Source organism: Numenius arquata, chromosome 8 (assembly GCF_964106895.1).
Source record: "Numenius arquata chromosome 8, bNumArq3.hap1.1, whole genome shotgun sequence".
NCBI classification, from domain to species: domain Eukaryota; kingdom Metazoa; phylum Chordata; class Aves; order Charadriiformes; family Scolopacidae; genus Numenius; species Numenius arquata.
In genome coordinates this window covers 57452998-57475903 of record NC_133583.1, presented here as the reverse complement: position 1 = coordinate 57475903, position 22906 = coordinate 57452998, and the positions used below count along the sequence as shown (strand labels likewise).

General features: G+C 40.0%; 1 protein-coding gene across 1 annotated transcript in view; it reads left to right on the top strand.

Annotated features, from left to right (window-relative positions):
- The first annotated feature begins 934 nt into the window (after positions 1-934).
- The window catches only part of DAB1 (DAB adaptor protein 1), a 145362-nt gene continuing 123390 nt past the window's right edge, over positions 935-22906 (top strand). Inside the window, exons 1-2 of the mRNA XM_074151831.1 lie at positions 935-1048; positions 3078-3134. The gene's annotated coding sequence lies outside the window, so the exon portion shown is untranslated. The remainder of the gene's footprint in view (positions 1049-3077; positions 3135-22906) is intronic.

The following is a 22906-nucleotide window of genomic DNA, read 5'->3' as shown; positions in this document are numbered from 1 at the left end:
TGGTTTCAAAAGGGAGGCTGCAGCAGAGCTACAGAACCACCCCGGCTCCACGTCCTGCTTGAGGCTGTTGAGTTGTGGGGTTGACTTTTTCTTTGGCGAGTCAGTAGAGGTAGTACCAAGGCAAACAAATACCATGAGGAAAACAAAGTTAGACCAAGTGTTTGGTTATTCTGAACTGAGGCACTCGGTCATCTTGCTGGTCCTTTTTACATTTTGGAAATGTGACTATGTGCCAGCTCTTGGGTGATGCAGGAGATTTCATGCAGATGGTGAGAATATTGTCCTTTTAAAGAGCTCTGCCTTTTTATTTTCTGAAGTTTCACAGAGTGTGTTAGCAAATTCTGATGAAGGATTCTGGGGGAGGGATTTTTCCTTTTCAAATCCCTAAAGACAACAGTGAAAGATTTCCAGGGCTACTTCTTGCTCAGGTGTCTATAATTATTCCTATAACAGGAGAAAGAGGAGGAGCTGTGTTTTCTTTTTCATCAGCTGAAAGGCTGTGCTGCAAATAATCTTGGTTTTGAGTATGAAGACAAAAAGTAGTAGCTATGCAGTCCCAGAAAATCTCTTACTCTCCACTCCCTGAAGATTCAAACGTACCCGCTTTTAAATATGAAACCTTAAGATTTCCCTTTTTTAGTGCCCTGGAACTTGCTGTGCCAATAGCAGAAAGGGCTGATGAAGAAATATATGTGTCCCCCCCACCCCTTCCCCTGTAGCATGATGAATTGTGGAAGTCCTGATTGAAAATTCTAATCACAGCCTTGCAGTCCTTCAGATCACAACCCTTGACAGTTGATTCACTCCTTTTCATGCCTCCTGCCTCTGACGGCTTCTGGTGCCTCTTATGCATGAGTCTATCATTAGCACACAAAGCATGATGGATTGGTTGGGGTACCTCTGTCCTTAGAACCTGGGAAATGCTTCTTTTTCAGAATCAAAGAACCTGTGTGTGACATCGTCATGAATGAGAGAAGAAAGTAATACAGTATTGGATGTGCCTGTTTGCTGCCACTGTTTAGAGGGAAAATGATGCATTATGGGGAATGTAAGTATATGGCCGGTTTGTTTGGGTGTTTTACTCCTCTCTAGCAAACGATGCAGAAAATCATGGATCTTAAATAGTGCATACACTGAGTCTGGCAAATGCATGGAAGTTTTAATACTTTTTGGAAATCTGAACCGTAAACACTTCCAAAATTCTACTTGAAGACCAGCCTGTTTATGAAATCTAATAAATTTCAGTGTGATCTGATGACTAAAATGATTAGGAATAATTGGTTTTGGTACTGACTGTGGACTCATTCGCTTTTGTGGATTCTCTTCTATAGACCTTTGCGTCAGGAAACTTTTGCAAATGTTTGCAACTGCGAATGCAGATGTTACATTTGCAAATGCTTTTATTCATCTGTGTGACTTGGCATTTAATGTTTCAGTGAACAAGACAGTTAAGTTTTGGCTCCAGTGAAAGATTGATAGGAACAATTTTCGAACGTGGTATCAAAACAAAGTGAAAATATGTCATGTTCAAATACAGAGCTCTGATGCGTCGTGTGGTCCTGTAATAAATGAAATGGCACTACAAACCTGACAGATTTGCAAGAAAATGTTTTTAAATTTATGATGATTAATTTTGAAGATGAACTGCAATAAAAAAAAGTTTTAGTAGATACTTAAAGAAGGTAAGGGGAAGCAGCTTTCTGAAATGAAAATAAGCAGGTAATGATAAGGCTGCCTTCACTTTTATATCACGCTTTTGAAAATTTGTGCAGTGAGTAAATTGATATTCTGGCTGCTGCAGCTGGCAATGACAGCTACTCATGCAAGTGTAACATCTCGTGGAAATTCCACTTCTTGGATTTGTACTATTTCTTTGTACTGGTTTTGTCGGAAATAGCAGTAACACAAAGCAGAACTGAAGATTTTTTACCAGGATTGGTGATTCTCTCTGAGCCATCAAAATAAACCAGCACTGAACCTAGTGAGGAAACAGAAGTAGCTCTGTAGTTCCTTGAAAGAAACCCAAACTTTTCTGAATCTCAACATGTTCATTCTTTTTGCACACTTGCTACTCGAAGATTTACTTTGTTTCGCATTAGGACAGTAAAATGCAAAGAATGTTGTCTGGTAAGATATAAATGGATTTATTTAAGCATCGTTGGGTAGCATCGGGCTAAAAACATGCCTTGATACCATTTATACTTAGCAAGAAGTCAGCCATACGTGCCAAGTGCTTAAGTTTTATTTGTATTGATTTAGGTTTATTTTTACCGGTAGGGTTCCTTGCTTCACTTCTTCCCATTTCATTGTGTTTGCACAGATGCCTTGGCAATTGACAGGTGCAGAATAGCTTTATGCACCCATTAGTACAATGTAGTTGCTGGCAAACATGATTTAATGACGTGAATGAAGGAGTTACACACTGGGATGGATCCTGCATCCCGTGTAAATCGGCAAAGCTCTGTTGCACCAGCATAGCTGTTTTGCAGTTGTTTGTTCCATGCTGTTACAGATCAGAAACTACATTAAACTGGGTGACGATTTGCATGTTAACTCTGTCTTTGGTAGCATTTAGTTTAACCAACACTTGCTTTTTGAGTTACAAATTGCCAGTTGAAGACTGCCTTAAGTAGATATAGGCTTTTATATATATATATACACACACAAATATAGACCATCTAGTCAATATATAAAGTAATATATTGAAACAGTGATGTTATTTGAGTGTGTGTTTAGCAGTTTTTCCCCCTGCAAGGCCTCTTCACTGTATCTATTTTTGCTTGTAGTATCAACTCCTGCCAAATGCAAAAAGGGAAAATGGTGTGTTTCCCTAGCAGTTAGCCTTACTTATCCTTTATTTCAATAAACTGTATTGCTGTGAAAACTGATAGAACTTTTGCTCATGTCAGTTAGTCTGCTCTTTTAGTCAAAATCGTAAAATGGATTTATGTATAGGCGTTGAATTGATGTTTCAGATGTTTATTTTAAAACTAAGCACTGAAATACGTATTTATGCATCTAATTAAATGAAAATACTGCTACACTTTGGTGGGACCTGATCATGCTCAATGTTTCAGGTATCTTTCTAACAACTGAGGCTGCATTTCCATGAGCAGATCATCGCTGTCAAAAGGGTGAGTCTTACTCCTCTCCTACATATGCCAAGCTGTTGTTTTGTTGGGTCTCTCGTGTTTAGCAGCTGAGAAGACATTTCTGTGAGAAGATATTGGAAACCTCTTAAAAGAGGCTGTTAGGAAATAAATGGGATGGATTTGGACTTAAGCATGAGAAAGAAAGGAATGAGCTAAAATATGGTGTGTTTGGACAGAGACCTGGCTTTGTCCTAGTGAGGCCGGAAGAGAGCTTTCAGGTTGGACTTGGTGGGGAAAAAGCTTCAGAAAGGCTATAAGCTGCACTTTTTCAGAACAGGAGTTCAACAGAAAAAAAAAAATCAGAAGTATCAATGTGTTATTTTGAAAGAGCTAAAATGCATTTAAAAGGAGATGTTAGAGTTATTATTAGCACTCTAAACTTCTAGATGAGAATGTTTTGCGTTGGGAAGAAGTTAGGTGGGAAGCCCCAACAATTGTCTGCCACCTGTTAATTTCATGCACTCTGAGGATACCAGACCTGCAGCACCTTCTCGTATCTTGCCTTCCTCAACTTCAGCACCTTCTCTGTTAAAGAAACACACTTGATGGTCCTAGAATTTTCCCTGGTGCCCTCGGGGCAGTGGGTGTGCAGCTTGAAGGCAGTCTTTTGTCTATATATTAGAATTTAAGTTCACTTGGTACATAGTAGGAAACAAAATTTCTAGAAGCCATTTTGGTGAGAAATAATTTTGAGCTGGGGTTGCTGACTGAAGAGAGATCTGAATGTGCTTGCCTGTTTATACTATGTTTTTTTCAGCAGAGATGCATGTCACAAACAAGGTCCTTGCTGGTCCCTACCAGGTCCCTATCTTACTGTCCACAGAGAAAAGAAAAAATCAAGGCCCGTTATAAGAGCTTAAGGATCCAAATATAAAATTAGTATAATAAACTGGTGAAGAAAAAAAAAATAACTACTGAAACAGATGAAATAGGAAAAAAAAAATACTGAAACATCTGAAACAACAAGTGTACAGTATATTGTGCTTGCTGTCTTTAGTGTACTTCATAATGGCTTTCAAATGCAAACAAGTTGCTGTGGTCCTCAGTCCTTAATATCAGGAATTGTTTTTATCCACTAACGTCCCCAAAGAATAAGTTCAGTTCAGATCATGCTGGAACTGCATGTTCTTTTCCCCCAACTAATGCCAGTATCTGTGCTGGGAAAACAAGAATAAATCTGTCCTCTGCAGATGCTTGCAGCTGTGTGTTTTATCAGTAGCCATAGAAGGGGAATGCCTGTGTTTTGTGCTTGTCTAGAGTGCATCTCGCTTTTCAGAGGGAACCAATATTTTTCAGGGGAGTATCTTTCATCAGCACATGAGTATGTTCATGTGTTCAGTACAGATCAGCATTAATTAGTTTCTCAGAATACATACAGATTTCCAACATCACTTAACAACTGGATAGCCTATATATTTACTGCTTAATATTTGTAAAGCATTATACAATCATCCTATGTGGGCTTGTTTATACTGGAGCCGTTTTCCATTCCCATTGAATGCTTTGTCTCCACTCTGGAATTGCCAGTATTCCATTGACGATTCATCAAAACCTGCATTTTTCACAATCTTAGTTTGTTTTAGAAATGAGAATACTCTGGAAGCTTTTCATGATCGTGACTGATCAGTTATACTGTGGCATTTACATTTGGACAGAATTCAAAGTTTCTTGAGCATAAATATTCACACACATATGATGTCTCATGTGGATGTGATGTTTAAGGATTCTGATGTGTGTTAGCACCTGACATGGAGTGACCAGAAAAGTGTATTCATTACTTTCAATTACAATTGATTGTATCTCTTTTGCAGATTCTGACAAGTTTAGCTATCAAATAACCTGTAGCTATTTACCATCTGAGCTGTTAAAGCTGTACAGGTTTTGGAAGTTAATTCAGAGAACATTTGAGTTGCGCTTGCCACTGAAGAGTTCTGTACATAGTGGGCTGGATTATACTCTAAGGGTGTAAAGCCCCAGGATTGTTTGTCTTAAGGATTTATATTGTCTGTAGTTACACACAACATCTAGCGGTCTAAAGGCGCTACCAAAGTAGGGTTTTTTTAAATAATCTTTCTCCATTCTGTATTTCATATGTGTTAACTTAGATTTTCGGATATGTTTAAATCAATGAAATTTCATGGAAGTGTTCTATTACATAAGCATCAGCAGAAAAGATGTCATAAAATGAATATAAAGACTTATCCAAATTACTCTTTATTACTATGTAGAGCTGCAGTTCTGGCCTTTGTGGCTGTACCAATGTTAACTTTAACCTGGGCAGCGGGAGCACTGCTGATGTCCCACCTGGGACCGCTGAGGTTTGCAGGGGGGCAGTGCCAGCTGACCCCCACTCTCAGAGCTCACTGGCCTTACCTTGGCTCGTTCAGGGTCTGACTTTGGCATATTCACACAAGCCGCATTCCTAATAGCTAGGTTTATGTCTAAATAATTCTAGATGGATCTTCTGCGGTGTCTTGTAGTGATCCTGCGTGTGGAGGTTGTCCTCTTCCCTCCAACTGCCTCCTGACAGGGATGCTTTTGTGTTGGGTCTCATTGACTTGCCTGGAGTTTTGAATAATACTGGAATTGGCTTGAAGAAAGAGTTGCAAATTTTTTTTAAGATATCCCGCACTAAATAGACAATGTGGTTCCTGTTTTCAAATGTTAACAAATACAGATTTTCTGATGTCCTTTGTTTGCAAATCTAATGCGAAAGAAGCTTCTTATTTACAAAATAAGGTGATATTAATGATCAATGTAATGCAAGTATGTAACTTCTTAGCACACAATAGAAAATACATGTAAAAGTAGGTTGGTATTTGAGATGAGTATTCTGAATGCTATCAAGAAATGCCTAAATTGCATTCACCTCAGTGACTTAACATTTTGATATTTGCAGATGGGCCTTTGACTTTATAGTTTATGACCTTAATTTCCTGGGCTATGTCAAATCTGGAATCTACAGTTTGAAGATGGAGTCCATCTGTGTGAGCAAAAAAAAAAAAAATTATTTTATTTTTAATAGTTCACTATAAATACTGTTTATACCTGAAGATAGTTCCCATCTGTGATATGAATTACCACTATTGATATAGTTATTAGATTGGATTGATTAGTTACTAGAGCATTAGAAATAATTTGAATTTAAGAATGATTATGGGTTGCAGTCCTTATGTAAAAACTTCTGAAGAAAATGGAAAGACTCCCATTGAAGTTAGCTGACTGATCCCACAGTATGTTATTTCTTGTGATACTTAAGGCTGCGGTTGTGCAGCCTGGTATGTATGAGCCACATAGTAAGAATGGGGATTTAGGATTTGTCCAATATTTTAATACATATTTTGACGAGATGAGCTAAGTTCTTAGTGGAGGTTTTAATTTGTCTTAAATTGGAGAAATATTTTTCTTCTGAAGACTGAGTGTAGAGTATTTCATCAGGTTTTGTATGTGTTGAACTTTTCTATTTGTCGATGGAGCAGCTCATACCCCTCCTCTGTATGTGCTCAGGAGGAAGTTTTGTGTAGAGACTTCTCACGTTAAGAAAGTTGACCGTGTAAACCCAGTGTATGTGCCTAGTGATAATTGCTGGGAAAATGAAAATGTCCAAGAAAGCAAAATTTCCATCCTACTTTGCCATTGTTTGTTGCTAACGAATCATTTTTGCAATAGGTGATTCAATATTCTAGCTTCCTTTCTGACTTGTATTTTGGCAAATACAGGCAGACCAATCAAAAGAGACATTGTCAGATTACACGTGAAGTCAAGATTTGTACTTTTCCAAGGAAAATGTGGATTTCTATATAGACCATTTTACAGTCCAACACCAGAGTTTATTAAATATTAAAAATGTAATCTGTAATAAAAATGAGAAAACTGTATTGATATGTTCCTCTTTTAAGCGATAATCAGTGTGGCTTGTCTTAAATGGTCTAGACTTCCATTTTAACATCTAGTGACAAAGTGGAAAGGCTGCACAAACGTATGGTGCTTTAATTAATAGGGGCAATATTAAGCTTTGAAAGTCCTCTGGAGCTTTTGTCTCTGTTGGAGCGCTCTGTGCTGTGAATCTTCCCTAATAGTTAAAGCAAATGAACTAAAATAGCCTTTGGGCTATTTTGTTGCACTGTGTTGTTGGGGGAAAAAATTAATCCTGTGCCATTTTGCATTTGCTGTCTGTGAATCAAACTGTGAAAGCTAATTTAAAAACTTTCACACTTGGCTTGAATGAGGACTGCCAGTGCTTGGAGAATGTTAAATTGAACGCAATTAGCTCGGAGTGGGCTAGCTTAGATGTACCCACCAGCCTCAAAGCGCCCAGGTTTAGTGACTGCTCTGACAAACTAACGCAGAGGTTACAGAGAAGAATTTGAAGGCCGTAAGTTGCTACTAAAAGCTTACCCTCTGTAGAATAGGTCTTGGAAACCAAAATAGTTGGTACACCGAGGGGTAGGGGTAGGGATAGGCCTCAATGCCTCTGTTGGCAAGGAGGTGGTGGGGCCCTGTGGAAAATTAGATACAGTGGTGCTGCATCTGTGAAAGGGAAACAAAACACCTAATGAACCTGCTCAGAAGTTTTAAAGGCATAAGTAATGTAAGTAAAATACGTTGTGATAGCCATAAATTACTATTTGTGGTCTCTAGAGTAGTTGGGCATCACAGATACTTGAAGAAGAGGCAGCTGGTACAGCTATGGTAGAGAGAGGTCCTGGAATGTTTTAGGGAATGAGGGCTGTACCAATGCTAGTGCTTTCATTTGGAGACATAACATGGTTTTGAAGTTAATCTATTAATTGTATCTGTTTATCAAGTGCTGCATCAACCTGTAATGGGGATGTGAGGTCTAAATGTAATCAATAAAGTGGAATTCCATGCTTGGTGTGGGAGTTCAGAGTAGCTTTCAAACCAGAGGAGAGCAGGTCTCTCAGGCTGCAGCTGCTCTTGCCTAGGGATTTTTGGAAAAGGACTGAAGAAGAAAAAGATGATGAGCAGCTGAAGTTGTGAGCAGAGTTATCTATAATGACATTAGCTGCTACTCTTAAATATAATGCCTCTTCTCTTGGAAGATGGAGGGTTTGTCAGTCACAGCAGACTGTGGCTTTTGGGATACTGTTTTTCCATGACAACGAGTCAGAATATGTGTTTGGAGCTCATTCAAAACCTTCCCCCCCCCCTTTGTTTTTTGTTTGCTTGATTAGTTGGTTTGGTTTGGTTTTTTGTGCGTGGGTTTTTTTTCTTTCCTCTTCTTTTTCTTGGAGAAAACTCCTGCAGAGTGTTATCTCCAGGTGCTGAGTGAGGTCTCAGCTCAAGTTATTCTATGAGGATTGTACTAAGTGACCGCTGAACTTCCTAGTGGAGAGACCCTGATGGTAAATTGAAAAGAACTGAGTCTGTAAAACAGCATTTTACATGTCATACATTCTTATGTGAGCAACACGAGTTGTGCAGACAACAGCAACATTTTTAGTTAATGAACCCCGCCATAAGCACTATTCACATTTAACATGTTTACAGGGAGTAGCATCCAGTCAAAAAGTTCCATTAATTCCTTTTTGCATGAATACTGTGTGCATGAGTGCATACATTTATGTGTGGATTTGTATATGTGTGTACGCTATTAGTGTATGCAGTGTTAAAGCATATATAGTAATTCAAAAAGAACCACTGAAAAAGTTTCATTATGCATGTAAATATATTCAGCAGAAGACTTAAAATAACTATTTAATGGAAAAAAAAGGAAAAATTATGCCATTTGACATGAGGAGTCTATTTTGAACTATAGTATATGCACAATCTGTTTTCTGCCTTTCCCTTCTTGAAACTGTTGCCTGAAATATTATGATGGCATGCAAAGGCTTTGCTTTACGTTTAATTTTAAATTTAATTTGCCTGAATGCTGTCAGGACATTTTTAAATAGTAAAATCGGAACTTGGTAATATTTGGCACTCAATTTCTATAGAAATGGCATTCAGGATGCAGCTTTGGACTCATAAGTAAAATAAGACAAAATCACACGTGTTAATGAAGATTTTTAAATATTTCCAAGAACATGTAAATATAATTTCTGCCTTGATTTGGTTAGTTATATGGGCAGCAGGGGGAGGGTTTGTAACAGTCATATAGATATAAAGCCATGAATGAACTTTTTCAATCTGTTAATCCAAATGTTCTTTAATGGATAAAAATAGAATCAAATTACTGCACATATGTCCCGGTTTGAAGTAAAACCGAACCAATTTTCTGTTCTGTAACTTTACATCCTAGCTAGGCCTCCTCTAACTCTCTGAAATTAACGGCATATTGTGGAGAAAACTGCTCGTTCTCAGAATGATAAGACCAATGTTTGTGCTCCATGCCAAGGAATGGTATGCAGGGAGGCCCTTGCTTATACTTATTGCTATAACAACCAAGGTCGGCCAATTTCGTTATTTGCCCCCTTAGAGGGTCGGAAACGGAAAAAATGTAGAGGGGTCACATCGGTGGGGAGGAGTGGACAGGAGAGGTGACCCAAACCTGACCAACTGGGGTATTCCATCCCATCTGCCCCATGCTCAGTATAAAGGCTGAGGGATCAAAGGGTCAGCCCTTTTTCCTGCGATGGCCGACATGCGGAGAGGACTCTGTCTGTTCATCTGCCTTTGATCCTGATCCGTGTGTTCCTGACTCCAGAGCTGGAATCCAGTTCCCATTCGTCACTGAGTCCAGTCTGGGACTTCCCCAGTGCCTGCCAGTGATGTAACTGACATCCTGGGAGCTTGATACGGTTTTGTATATATTGTATCTATTTCATTATTTTCTTCTTTATTTTTATTTTAATATTAATTTTTCATTAAAGTAGTTTAGTTCATTCTAAACTTCTGAATCTCCTTATCTCTTTCTCCTCCTCTCTCCTCTTTTGGGGGGGGAAGGAGGGGGAAGGGCCATCTGCCGGTCCGGTTTTGGTAAATTCAGCCAAAACCACGACAACATATAAAAACCTGGGAGTTACTGAGCTTCAAACTGAATTATTTTTCCAATAATATTCTGAGTATTCTCGTGTTTTGGTCTTGAATAGACTGGCAGAGGGTTACTTTGCTGCTAAAAGGCATCCTCACCTCTCTTTGCTTGTGATCTGGTGACATCAGTTGTTCTTCAGTTACACTCCGCTCCTGATAGGAAGGCTAAGTCTCGCTGAAAAAAGTAATAATTTAAAGGCTTTTATTAATATTAAGTACTTGTTTTTAGAAGATGTTCAACCTGTTAATACATTTGTTACCAATACAACTTTCTCTTAAATCGTGGCTGACTTTGTGAAGACTTTTGTGAAGGTTACGGTGGATGTGTCTCGTGGTTTCCAAGTGGTTCCACTCTGATGAGGACCCATCCCCGGCCTCCCAGTGCTGACTCCAGCGCAGGTTCAGTCCCTAAGGGTGGACCCAGCTGCCGGAATCGATACGTTTCTTTCTGCTCTTATCAGAGCTGTAGCATTACAGTGGAGGAAAGCATAAATCACAACAGGACATCTCTACCATGAGTCTCAAGGCATATGTTCCTTTCCAAGTCGTCAATCTGGAGAAAATAAAAGGAAATTTAAACCCCATCCAGAACATAGACAGATATCCTTTCTTGTCTATCTGGACCAGAGGCTGTATTGCAGGTGTTCTGAACTTGCCCTCATGACCCCTCTAGCATCATCTTGGGCAGTTACAAGATTCATAGATTCATAGATTGGTCCAGGCCGGAAGGGACCTCCAAAGGTCATCTAGTCCGACCTCCCCACAGTCAGCAGGGACACCTCCTACTAGACCAGGTTGCCCAGGGCCCCAGATTTTGAGCTAGCCTCTCCGTATGGGAAACTAAACTGGCAACCAGTCTCGCCTTCTTCAACCAGGCTGCTTCTCAGTGTATCCCAGTGCTGGATGTGCACAGCAGCAGAATTTTATTCCCAGTTGATTAGTTGAGTCAGGTCAGGCCCAGTTGGTTGACTGGCCAGAGCTTGTAGAACCAGTAACCCTGCCACTCTGCATTCATTCTCCTGAGGAGAATCACCATGATACTTCATCGTGCGTGCGAGGTAGTGGTAGATAAAGTACTACCAGTTGTCATTAGTGTGCATAACTTGTGGAGGGGAACCGAGGAGATGAGAGAGAAGCTTTTTTTCTTGGCTGAATGTCATGTTTCCTAAGGAAAGTCTTTGGCTCAAAGATGTCACTTTTTGATACTGCTTGGGCACAGACCTGAAAGTCACAGGTACAAGCGGACCTCCTGTTTTTCTTTCCTATCCTTCTCTGCCAAAGTCTTTGAAAGAGCCACTTCTGCCACACTCTTATCCCATATTACTGAAGTAACTTTTGCAGGAGTAGGGCCTGAAAGATTGCAGCTCCCAAGATGAATGCAAGAAGACACTGCAATATGGTTGGGGTACACCTGTGTTTCCTCTTTTCCCTCTGTGTTATTACACACATACATAAAAATGTAAATTACTATTCCAGAGCCAAGCACATCAGTAAGGAAATGCTAAATTTAACGTTGTCCAGATGGAAGATAACTGAATGCAGAGTTGTGTGTGCAGTCACACAGTAACTTTTCTTTCCACATAAAGTCTTAGTGCGAAAGAACAGATCTGTGCTGGAGGAGCAGAATCAGGATGGCAAGATGAAGGCAGTCGTTGTCTGTAGGGAACTGCTGCTCACTAAGAAACATCGGAGAAGGAAGGGGTTGATCTCCTGCCTCAGGGCAGCAGGGCCAGCTCTTGGAGGCTGAACTGTATATATCACTGCTCTTGCTATGTGGCATGCAAGTCAGCTCCAGTAGATATGCTTTGGTTTGGTAAAGTTCTAAGAAGCTAAAATGAGAATTCGTAATGGGAAATGTCAGGCAACTTAAACACCACGTGATGTTACCAAACACCGTTATACTTAAACCAAAATACCTCGTCAGTCACCACAATAGCAAAGTATCTACAAAAATGACCAAAAAGGCTACTAAAATTCTTGTAAGAAACGTTAATTTTCACTCAAATTTTATTGTGTTGTTTTGGGCTACTGTAATGTGCATTTATTTGAATGGGTTACCTGAGTTAATGCATTAAATATAATGAATTGTAGCCGCTATGTAGCCACATGTAGCTTCTGTGTGCATATGAACTAGAAGTATAAAGTGTTTTCTGCGACTGTGGTTGGAAATAAATCCAGAAAACTCTTATAAGCGTAGTTTGCAAAGGAAGCAATGTTGATCTGATACCATGTCAATAGTCTTTTTTGGGGTTTTCGTTTCTTTTTTTTTAATTGACTATTGCTAGGCACTGTTCTGTAGTGTTACTGTTACCAATATAATAATAGGGAATCTGCCCTTCTTGCAGTGTTTTTGGGAAAAAATATAACTGAAGATGGAACCCAGTGTGCATGTTTTTCCAAAAAAAAAAAAAGGCAACCAAAAAACCCCAAACAGCTCTATGCTGTTATTAAAAATAAAGAATATGATGTATCTTGTTTTTTTTAAAATCTAAGCAGGATGAAGAATTCACTGCAGATGATACTGTGGAAAGGCTTTGCAAGAGGAGGGCAATCAAGTAGGGATAATTAGAGTTACTATTTAAATATGCAGAAAGCAAAAAGCTTATCTGGAAAAGCAGAGTGAAATTATAACAGCGTAAGACTAATGTAAGAATGATTTGCAAGCAATAAAATCACATCTCCCTGACTTTGTAAGTACAAAATAATAAGCAATATTGAATAATGGAGACTGTAATAGTCTAGGTTATAAACGCAGCGGTATGTGATTTTACCATTAGATCTTACCTAAAGGGGATAGATTGGTTTAACGCTGATAGAGTTGAGCTGTGAGAGGATTACAGGTATTTGGGATGTGTGTGCAGTAAGGGACGAGAGTAATTGCTCAAGATAATCTCCTACGAGTTAACTCAGAATAATGATACAAAGTTGGCAGAACTTCTCTTTTTGGGATTTACTTCTTCCTTCAAATTGGTCTGAATGTGTGGACGACTCTCAAGGAAGGAGATGTGACTCGTGCTGCTGGCGTCATTTTAAAAGTTTGATGAAGAACAGAAAAATGTGCTGTTAAGAACAAATCCTCCTTGGCAGAGAAATGGGTAGGATGGTCTTCAAGTTCTTAATCATCTCTGATTTTTGTAACTCTGTCATTATTGTCATTAATTAACTTGAGTGGGTAACACAAACATCACACGTCTTCCAAAACTAATATTACTGCTGCCTGCTATTTAGTCTGTGGAACTGAAAAAAAAAAGAAGAAAAAAAACCCCAAAAATGTTAAAGTGACACATAGGCAACAACTTAATTGAACATGTATTTATCCAAACGGCTTTAATTGGACATCGCCTACAGTCTCGCCATATTGCACTGGTTTCACAGGCTGGGCAAGGCCAGGCCTGCCTTATGCTGGGCTTCCAAGGAAAGGCTGTGATTCAGGAGCTGGTGCCCTTCCATGGGGCTGCCAAGGGTGCCCTGGCTCAAAGGAGAAATAGAGCCCAGGGCCCAGCCTCTGGTAGTCATTTGAGTTCCTGTGGCCCTTTCACAAGGGCATGGGTGCTTAACCCAACGGTCCTGGCTACCTTCCAAGTGGAGTAATTAAATTCTGCATTCCTCAGTTCCCTCTCATTTTAATTGGATTAAGTATTCCTCACCTTTTGGCTTTAAACTTGACTGGCTAAACAACTAAGTTTTTCATTATAGCAGAGTCTTTATTTCAGATTAGGTTATATTATCCCTGCATATAACGTACCTTGTTTGAAGTGGAGCAGGTGTTTCGGGAGAGCAGTGCACAAGGTAGATCCACATTTTACTTATATTTTTAATTTATTTTCTTTGCTGTACTGAAGTACACCCTCTTGATGGTTATTCCGGATTACTCACTCAATTTACAGGTCTTGTGGAGACTGTATAATCAAAGACAGTTTATAAAAATATTTTAGCTCTCCGCTGTATCCAGGAAACCCTCTGTTTGCAACTTTCTCTGTGTGTGCAACTTTCATCTCCTTTGTGTAGTCAGTGAAATCTAGGGCATCACTAGAAGTTTAATCTTCAGCGTGTATTCAGATGTTCACCTGATCGCTGAGATTGCTTGGTACTTTGCAGAAACGAGCTCATAAACAAGGGAATCTGTGCTACCTCTTCTCTAAAATATGGCTTGGTTTCTAGTGTGCCAATAACTTCTGTTCAGGTACTGGAGCCTAAATAATTGATTATTTTTTTTTTTTTTTTTCAGTGTGTGCCATTGCACAACATTTTAAAACCCAGGCTGCAGTGTGGATGTGTGCTGTGATTCTGCGGAAGTTTTAATTAACGACTGGGCGTATCCAAAAGATGTATGAAGTAATGAGAGTGAATACATGGTTTAAAACTGAGAAGTTAATTTGTGGACAGTACAAACCTTCGATATGGATAAAATTCCCATTAGTTCACTTAATGGTTCACCTGGACCTAATGATACCTAAATTTAGAATTTGCGAGCACCACTGGCCTGTGATCAGAATATGTTTTGCCCTGCATAAAGTGGAATTATATTAGTCAATTCGCGTTAGCCAAGTCTGAATTCTGTGTCTGGTTGGATTTAGTTGCACTCTACTGATGAGAGAGCTCCGTTTGGCTTTTTGTTTGACCTGGATATGTGCATCTTTCTTAGTGCTGTCAATCTTCTCTTACGTTGCTCAGTGCACTCTTGTTACTGAAAATCCAAGATCTGTAGCCCTTTATTAAATTACGTAGTATCTTTCTTGTACCTGTACTATTTACCTTTGGGCATTAGGACCTTTTTTCCTAGAAAATAACCTGGTACAGGATTTTGTGGGAGTCTCTTACTCTAACCTCTCTGAAAACTCTTCAAAGGAAAAAAAAAATAATAAAGGAACATGAAGACATCGAAGCGTATCTTTGTGGGCAAGTCTTAAAAAAAAAAGTAGTAGTAATGAACGAATGTGTGTGTGTATTATTCTTTTTAATTAAGTAATTTCTTGTAAGTAGTTGCACAGAAATCTTTTTAAAAAAGAGGATCCCACCTGTGTTATGAACTATTAATGCACTTTCTACAGCATTCTGGCCCCTTTCTCTGTATTAATTCTAGAGAGCTGCTCTAAACCGACATAAAACCTTTTTGCTGTGGACTTGATTTTGTTGGTATGCATGGAGGAGGGGGTTAAAACCAGCATCCCATCTTTCATCCTTCTGGATGAGGATTAATCATGATCACAGCTGCAGAATAATGCAGATCTTAGCTGCTGGGGCTGGAGAGGGGGAAGGGACAGGCAGTGGGGAGAGCAAGGGACATAGGCTGTCTTTACTTCCACGTGGCCTGTCTCCCCTCGGAGGCACTGCCTTTAACAGGGGAGTTGCAAGAAGCAGATTCTCAGAAATTGTTTTCCTTCTGTTGACTTAGCGGATCCCCTTGTATTTCAATTTCTGCTTGCTGTCTGCCAGCAGCATTCCTTGACTTCATGTGCACTGTCCCTTATGCAGGATACAGCACGGTGCTGTCTTCACTATATAAGAGCAGTTCGTTTTAAATAAAGGCACAGATTTGCTGTTGCCCTAGCTTACCTTTTGTATTTTGATTAATTAATTTTTCATATGTTTTTTCCTTTAATCATAAGGAATGCATTCAATTTACCAGCAAGGCACATACACACGCAATTTTTGCATGGCTTACTTGCTTTCTTGATGATGCATTAGGCAAGGGATGCCGAAATGCTGCTGGCTCGACGGTACACAGATTTAGACCAGTGACTTTTACTATGTCTCTGTAGATAGCCCCTAAATGCCTTGCAGGTCAACTGTTTTTGAAATGGATAAAAGTGTGCTAATTCCTTCAAGGTAAATCAGAAGGATTATGACATCTCGGAAGAAGGGGCTGCCAGACAGCTCATGAGCGATATAACTAGGACTGACCCAATAGCATCTCTAAAGCTTCCCATAAAATTGCCTGAGGAGTCTGCCAAGAAGCCAGATGCTGCTGCTGGAAAAATACCTTCTGTAGCTTGGCATTTGTCCTGTAATTGCTTCCAAGAGAGAATAAACTGTAGCATGACAGTAGAAGGTGAATGGCTTCTCACTGCATGCTACTTGGGTGATTTTTAAAAATATTTAAAAAATAAGCATGGTCTTGTGATGCATTACCACTAGTGCAGGTCCATATACTCGTTTCGCTGCTTAAATACCCCATCTGAATAATCATGAGCATCTTTTTTTTTTTTTCCTGACATTTTAGCTTGGCAGTGGCTTGGTGGTTTTTTTTTTTGTTGTTTTTTTTTTTTTTTCTTTCGGGTAATAGCTTTTACAGGGTCCCTAACCTGATCACTTAGGCTTTGATTCTGCAAGTGCGTGATGCGGTCACATAGACCTCCCCAGCTGCATGGTTATAGCAGGGTGGAGACCAGTGTGTTTCCCTGTATGGATGTTTCTCTGTATGGAATTATGATAGAGAAAACAACACCTGGCCCATGCAGTTTGAAGGGTTAGATTGTCATTTGGGTTTGGTTTTTTTTTTTTTTCCCTATAGTGCATTTTCCAGCTGTGGGAAGACTACTGTCTTTTATTATTTAGAGACACTGCCGAATCTTACCCATGAACAGAAAATGCGTAGAGCCTGACTTCTTGTGGGAGGTGCTTCTGCCCTTTTAAAGTGGTTAACGTTCTCACTGATCTGAAGCAGAGGCATTTGTGAGGCAGTGCAATAACATGATCAGATACAGAGCACCGCATTTGCAAACGAGATAAGACCAGATAAGTGAATTAAAGAAAATTATTTATGGTTTGAAATTTCTCCAGTAAAATCTAGCAGCCGTTCCAAATACTTCTGTTTGGTATCGCTCAGAAACCTGCCCGCTCTTCCCCTTAGCAGTCATGTGGAATTACCTTCATGAGTGACTTTGCTGATCTGAAGACTGGAGTATTTAAATGGAGTTGTCAAAAGTAAAAAGTCCAGAAAGCTTCTTGCTTTTTCCCCTAGTCAATGAACTTTGGAAGAAGTCTGGTGGTTGGGTTTGGTGTAATAAATCAAAAGTCTGTTCACGGTGAGGTGAAGTCCTCTGATTAGTTTTCCTAATACTTAACTGTCAGGGAACAAGGGCTGAGTGTTGAAAAATAGCAGTGAATAAAGATCCTGGCGTAGGGGGTTTTTGTTGTTGTTGACATTAGGAAAGTTTGCTTTGCTGTAACGTCAGGAAGCATTCAGAAAATTGAAGGGCACGATGTGTAGGTTAACTCGTGTGACTGAGCAAATCTCAAAGGGACCCGAAAAAGTTGGTGCAAAATTCATGTCCATTACGAAGGCCAGTATAAAGCATCGCTTCAAGCTCTACTTCAGCTTAAGTTAGATATTGTGTAGGTATTGTGCTGTGTTTTATTTAAAATGAATGAGAGGGTGAGTCCCAGTTCAGTCTCACTTACAATATTAAGAAAGTCATCTTGAAATTATTTTAAAAAAAAAAAAGCTGAATTAAGATATTTCTGGAAAGGACAGGAGATTAATAAGTTGCCTTCAACTTACTGTGCCACTTAAAAACATGCTGAGCTGTCCGGGATGTGAGACATTTAATTCCATAACCTTTTCTTCCAATTAGAAGGCACAGATTCTGATTGTGAGGAATTTGCATTTAAATATAAACCGTGGTGTCTCTGACATTGCTTTTACCTTCTCCCTGGTGATGCTCCTGGCTGCGTACTTCTCCCTTTCCTTCAGTGTGATGATTGCACCACTGCACTTTAGTAATCATTTAACAGCTCTAATTACAGAATACTGTGATCCCAACCGTGTACTTTGTCCTTTTTCCCTTCTTAGTCTTCACTCTGTTTCTTTGGTGTCGAGAGGATCACAAAAGAGCCGTTCTTCTGCTTTGCAAACCTAAATTCCGTAGACCCTGCGTCGGTAATGTACAGATTTGCATTTTCTTGTTGCCTTAGAGTTAATGACATTGAATTTTAGACGTAGAGGGGTTGGTTGGTCTGGTGGTGTTTACATCAGTCACGCCGGCATAACTTCACTGACACTAATGCAGATACACCAGCATAAAATTGGTGTAACTCCAACTCCATTAAAATCAATGGAGTTACGCCAATATAAGTCAAATGTAACGCTATTGATTTTGTGCTGGTGTGGCTTTATTGGCTTTAATGGAGGCAAGGCAGTTTTCTGCTAGTGGAACTCAGATCGCAGTCAGGCTGTGCCCCGGCAGTATTTGTAGCAGTTGTGAGTTCTGTTTCTCGTTTGTTCTTACACAGTGTTATCAGAAATGCTTTTTCTTATCTGCTCCAGGGTCAGCGGTGGAGCGATCTGGGGACAGTAAAGTGTTGGCATAACGCAATTCATATAGGAAAAGCATTTAGGTAATTCAGTTTCTCTGGGAGCACAGGGAATCTCTAGTCCAACCTGAACGACTTGCTATGTTATCTGGTAACAGAGCAGCCTCGCTGGATCGAAGGAACGATGAGAAGGTTTTTAGCCTGTTTTGTTCAGCGTCAGTGCTTTTTTTTTTTTTTTTTTTTTTTTTTTTTTCATGTAATGCCCTGCAAAAGCTTACAAACAGCACTTTGAGTGGAGTTTTGCATCTCGGAGGAGAAAAATACGCTTGCAGGAACAATGTGTGTTGGATTCATACCTCCCAGCACACAAGAGCATTTTCAACTCTCTGGGCTGGAGTTGCCTTCCCGGGGTCCGGTGGGAGAGTGTCAGGAATTCTCTGTGTGTCCAGCCTTTTCCAGGACTGACTTGTTTCGTTCAAGGCTGCAAATACACTTGTCTGGCAGACTTGGATGCTTTCTTACAGAATTGAAGGCATTCAGCACTGCCACCACCGTTTTTTAATAATTGCCATTCCCATTTTGATTTCTGCCTGCCCAGGGAGGTGGTGGAGTCGCCATCCCTGGAGGTATTTAAGAAACGTGTAGACATGGCGCTTCAGGGCATGCTCTAGTGCCTGAGATTGTTGGGTTGCGTCTGTTTGTGGGTAGGTGTGGGGTGTGGTTGTGGGTGTTTGTTTTGTGTGGGTTTTGTTTTGGTTTTGGTGTTTGGTTTTTGGGTTTTTTTTTGTTGGTTGGACTCGATGATCTCAAAGGTCCCTTCCAACCAAGTAGATTCTGTGGTTCTGTGATTCCAACCTTTAATTTTCCGTGGCAATAGATTGGGGGTTTGAGCCTATCCCCTCTATCCTTGCAAGACTCCTGAGAGCAATGCAGCTCACGTGGCGTGATGATGCTCCCAGGTACGTAAATCCTACCTCGAAGAAGATGTAGGTGTTCAAAAAACCTGTGGAAGGGCTGCTAAGTGTTATTTTACAGAGATGAAGCTGATACCTGATTACTGGAAATCAGACTGAGACTAACTTGAGGGACCACAGCAGCACGGGAATTACCCAGCACTAGCTCTGGTCAGCAATAGAGCAGAACAGGGGAGAGCAGCAAGTCCTGGGTTCTCAGTGCGGGGTGGTTTTTGTGATTTTTGTTTTTTTTTTTTTTTTTAAATGAAGTTTTACACTGTGATTATAGAAACTCTTTTAAGAGGATAAATTTCATGTTGAAAGGATTGAAGGAAAAAAACTATAAATACTTTTCTATTGGTCTTCAATGAGTTGACTGGCTCAAATTTAGCAGTTTTTCATAAAAGTATTTGAATATCCTTCCTCAGAGAAATTATGAACCGACATCACGTCGTTTTTCCTGAATGCAAAATGGCATACTTCTGAATATTTCACAAATCCTGTTAAGGCAAGGTTGATGTCTTCTGTTTTGCCTTTGTTTCCAGAATGCTGTCCTCTGTAATATCAAATAGAAACTGTAATATTAAAATGAAATGTTAGCAATTTCTCATTAAAAATGTTGATGAAATCAATTCATTCCCATGAAAAGCATCGTTTTAATTCAGTCAGCATTTTCTGTGAGTAGAAGATTCACAGCACTTCTGGTGAATAATTGGTGAGGTGGAGGGTAGAATTCTCCACTACATGGAGTGATTTCCAGGAGGAATTTTAGTAATTATTCCTGCTGTCATTGGAATACTAATAAACATCTTACTTTGGAAATATTTTATAGGTCAATTTTTTGGCAAGATGCTCTTCTGGTGGTAAATCAGCTACAGTGGTGCTATTTACACCATCCGAGGAACCGGGTAGCATGCCTGAAAGATGCCCTAGAGATGGAATAATGAAGCATATTGTAAACCACAGTAAATTTAATACAATGTATTATTGGCCTTAGTTACATATAGTTGTTTTGGGTTTTGTTTTTTTTTTTTAAAAAAAGAGCTTCTTGTTTTCAGGAGATGAGACGTATTTTATAAATATAGCTAAACAAATAGCAACTGGATACAACGGGAAATGAAATGTTACGGCTTGAGTAGTTTCCTCACGTCAGAAGAATTAAAAAGGGTTAATTGGGAAGTGTCATTCTCACTACAGACATAGTACAGACAGCATAGTAAAGCACATAAATCTCTTCCCTTTCTCTTAACGTATAGAGGTTGGAGCTGGAGGGGAGCAAACAAAACGAAGTATGGAGGCGTTGGTGAGTCTTTGCGAGCCGTGTAGCTTAGGGAGGCAGTAGGAGAAGTTGGGTGCTGGGTTTCAGAGGGTTTCCAGTTTGCAGGGGAATATTCGAGAAGCTAAACTGGGCACTCTGCTTCCCCCATGTTTGCTGAGGGAATGAATTTTTGTGTTGGATCTCCGTTTGCGCGCATGAACAGTAAGCTGCCTTTCTCCTTACTGGCATTTGTGTAGCCTGTAAAAGAAATCGCAGGGAAACGCGGTGATTGACATGCGATGCCATGACAAGAGTAATTTGACTTTGTCACTGGGAGCAGTTTATTATGTTGTTCTGTGGGCAAATGACAAAACTAGAGGAGGGAGACTGGGCACATGCAACAGTTTAATGGAGATTGGCTTCTTTTGCCGGGTGGAGAGAATTTTAATGCATGAGCTGTTTAGATTTTACTGCTGAACACGTTGTAGTAGAATTTGCTTTAATGAAATATATACAGAGACAGCTTCCCCGCTTTTCTTTGCATCCTCGTTTTCTCCTCTGTGTCAGTATCTTAAGATGTCTCTTTTACCTCATCTTCCTCATTTTCTGGTTCTTACAGGCCTTATTAACTGAGATATTTCAGTGGGTTTTGAACCAGTCCCTCGGCTTTCGGTTTGGAATTAGTGTAGTGCCTTCTGTAAAAGATAAATACTCTGATACCAAGGAGCTTCCCACAGGATGTTTGCAAGACCTGACCATTGGTGAAATGAACTGGTGAGCACAAAATAGTGTGAGCGGCTCCAAAGGGTTCCGTGGCCTCCTCTCTCTGGAGGGTGTAAAGGGCACTGGTGGCGAGCATGGGTTTTTCCACCATCTGCTCCTCTGCAGCCCCACTGAAGTTCTCCAGATGAGGCTCCAGGGTCAGATGAGAAGTTGATGAGTAACATTTTCCCCCCTGGATAGCAGTCCTTCGCGCTTGAGCTGTTTTCAGTTTTCCAGGATCATAGCACTTTTAAAATCATTTTGTCACTTTTATTCTACCCTTTCATTATGCTTGGGCTTTGTCTAACACTCGCAAAATCATGTGCATCAGCGACCCTTTACAGATGATTATGTTGGGTGTTTTGGAGGAAAGCAAATGCGTTGCGGGACTTCGGAGGTAGAAAAGCAAGAGCTAAGGATGGGGAGCATGGTTTTTATTTTGTCAAACCAGGGTGTGGGAGGCACCATCCTCTTGTCAAATCCCAGTTTGGGGCTGTGGAGAACTTAAATACCTAGGGAATGCCAGGGCTTAGTTACAAATCCTTTCTAAGACTGCTTTTCCTTTACATAAGCAGATGGAAACTGGTTTCAGGGGAGGGAACTTCTTAAGTTTTGAAGCCCTGGAGAAAATTAATAAATTCATGTATTTAAAAGCCAGAGGGAAAGTATTATGATCGTCTTGTCTGACCTCCTTCATAACTCGGGCCAGGGGAAGTCGCCTAATAACCCCTTCATGAGCTCGCTCAAGCGTGGTTGAAAAGACAAATGATTTGACAGAAATAGTTGTTTTACAAATGCGTGGGGGAGGCGGGAGGATCATGTGACGAATTTCCCTGCGCATAAAAGGTCCAACGTGTGTTAATCCTAACTGCAAAGTGAATTTACAAAAACATTTCTTCACTAAGGTTTTAGGTTTTATGCCAGCGTAGGAGTAATACAGAATGCAGGCTTAAGACTTCGCTTGGAATTAAGAGCCAGTTAATTCCAGAATGCGCTGATTGTGTTCCTACTGTAGCTACTTAATAAGGGAACAGAAAATGTCAGTATTTTGTTAAAACGAAGAGCTCTGAATCCTCTTTAGGAAAAGCTGAGGCATGCACGTAACGTAAGAGCTGGAACAGTAACGAGGCACACAAGAAGATCATTAGAGTGTAAGACAGTGGATTTATTATTTGTTTGTTTGGTTTTTTTTAAATGCAGCTAACAAAATTTTGTCTTTAGAGCAGGGAGAGAAATGTGGCAGAACTGATCAAAGAAAATAGCATCTCATTGATAAAACACATGCTGCAGTACTTCCCACAGTTGGAAGAGCATAGTATTTAACAACGGTGACCTAGATTGGAGGAGACAATAAAAGCTGTTGCGGTGAAGAGCAGATTGACTGCCATTCTCATCTGGGTAATAAATGGCTGAAATATGGACACTATATGAAAGTTTACTAATGTGGCTTACATAAAGACCTACACTTTTGGAGGAATTGTCTCTGTAACAAATTCAGTTTGAACTATAGCTTGCATCTGACAGATGTTTAT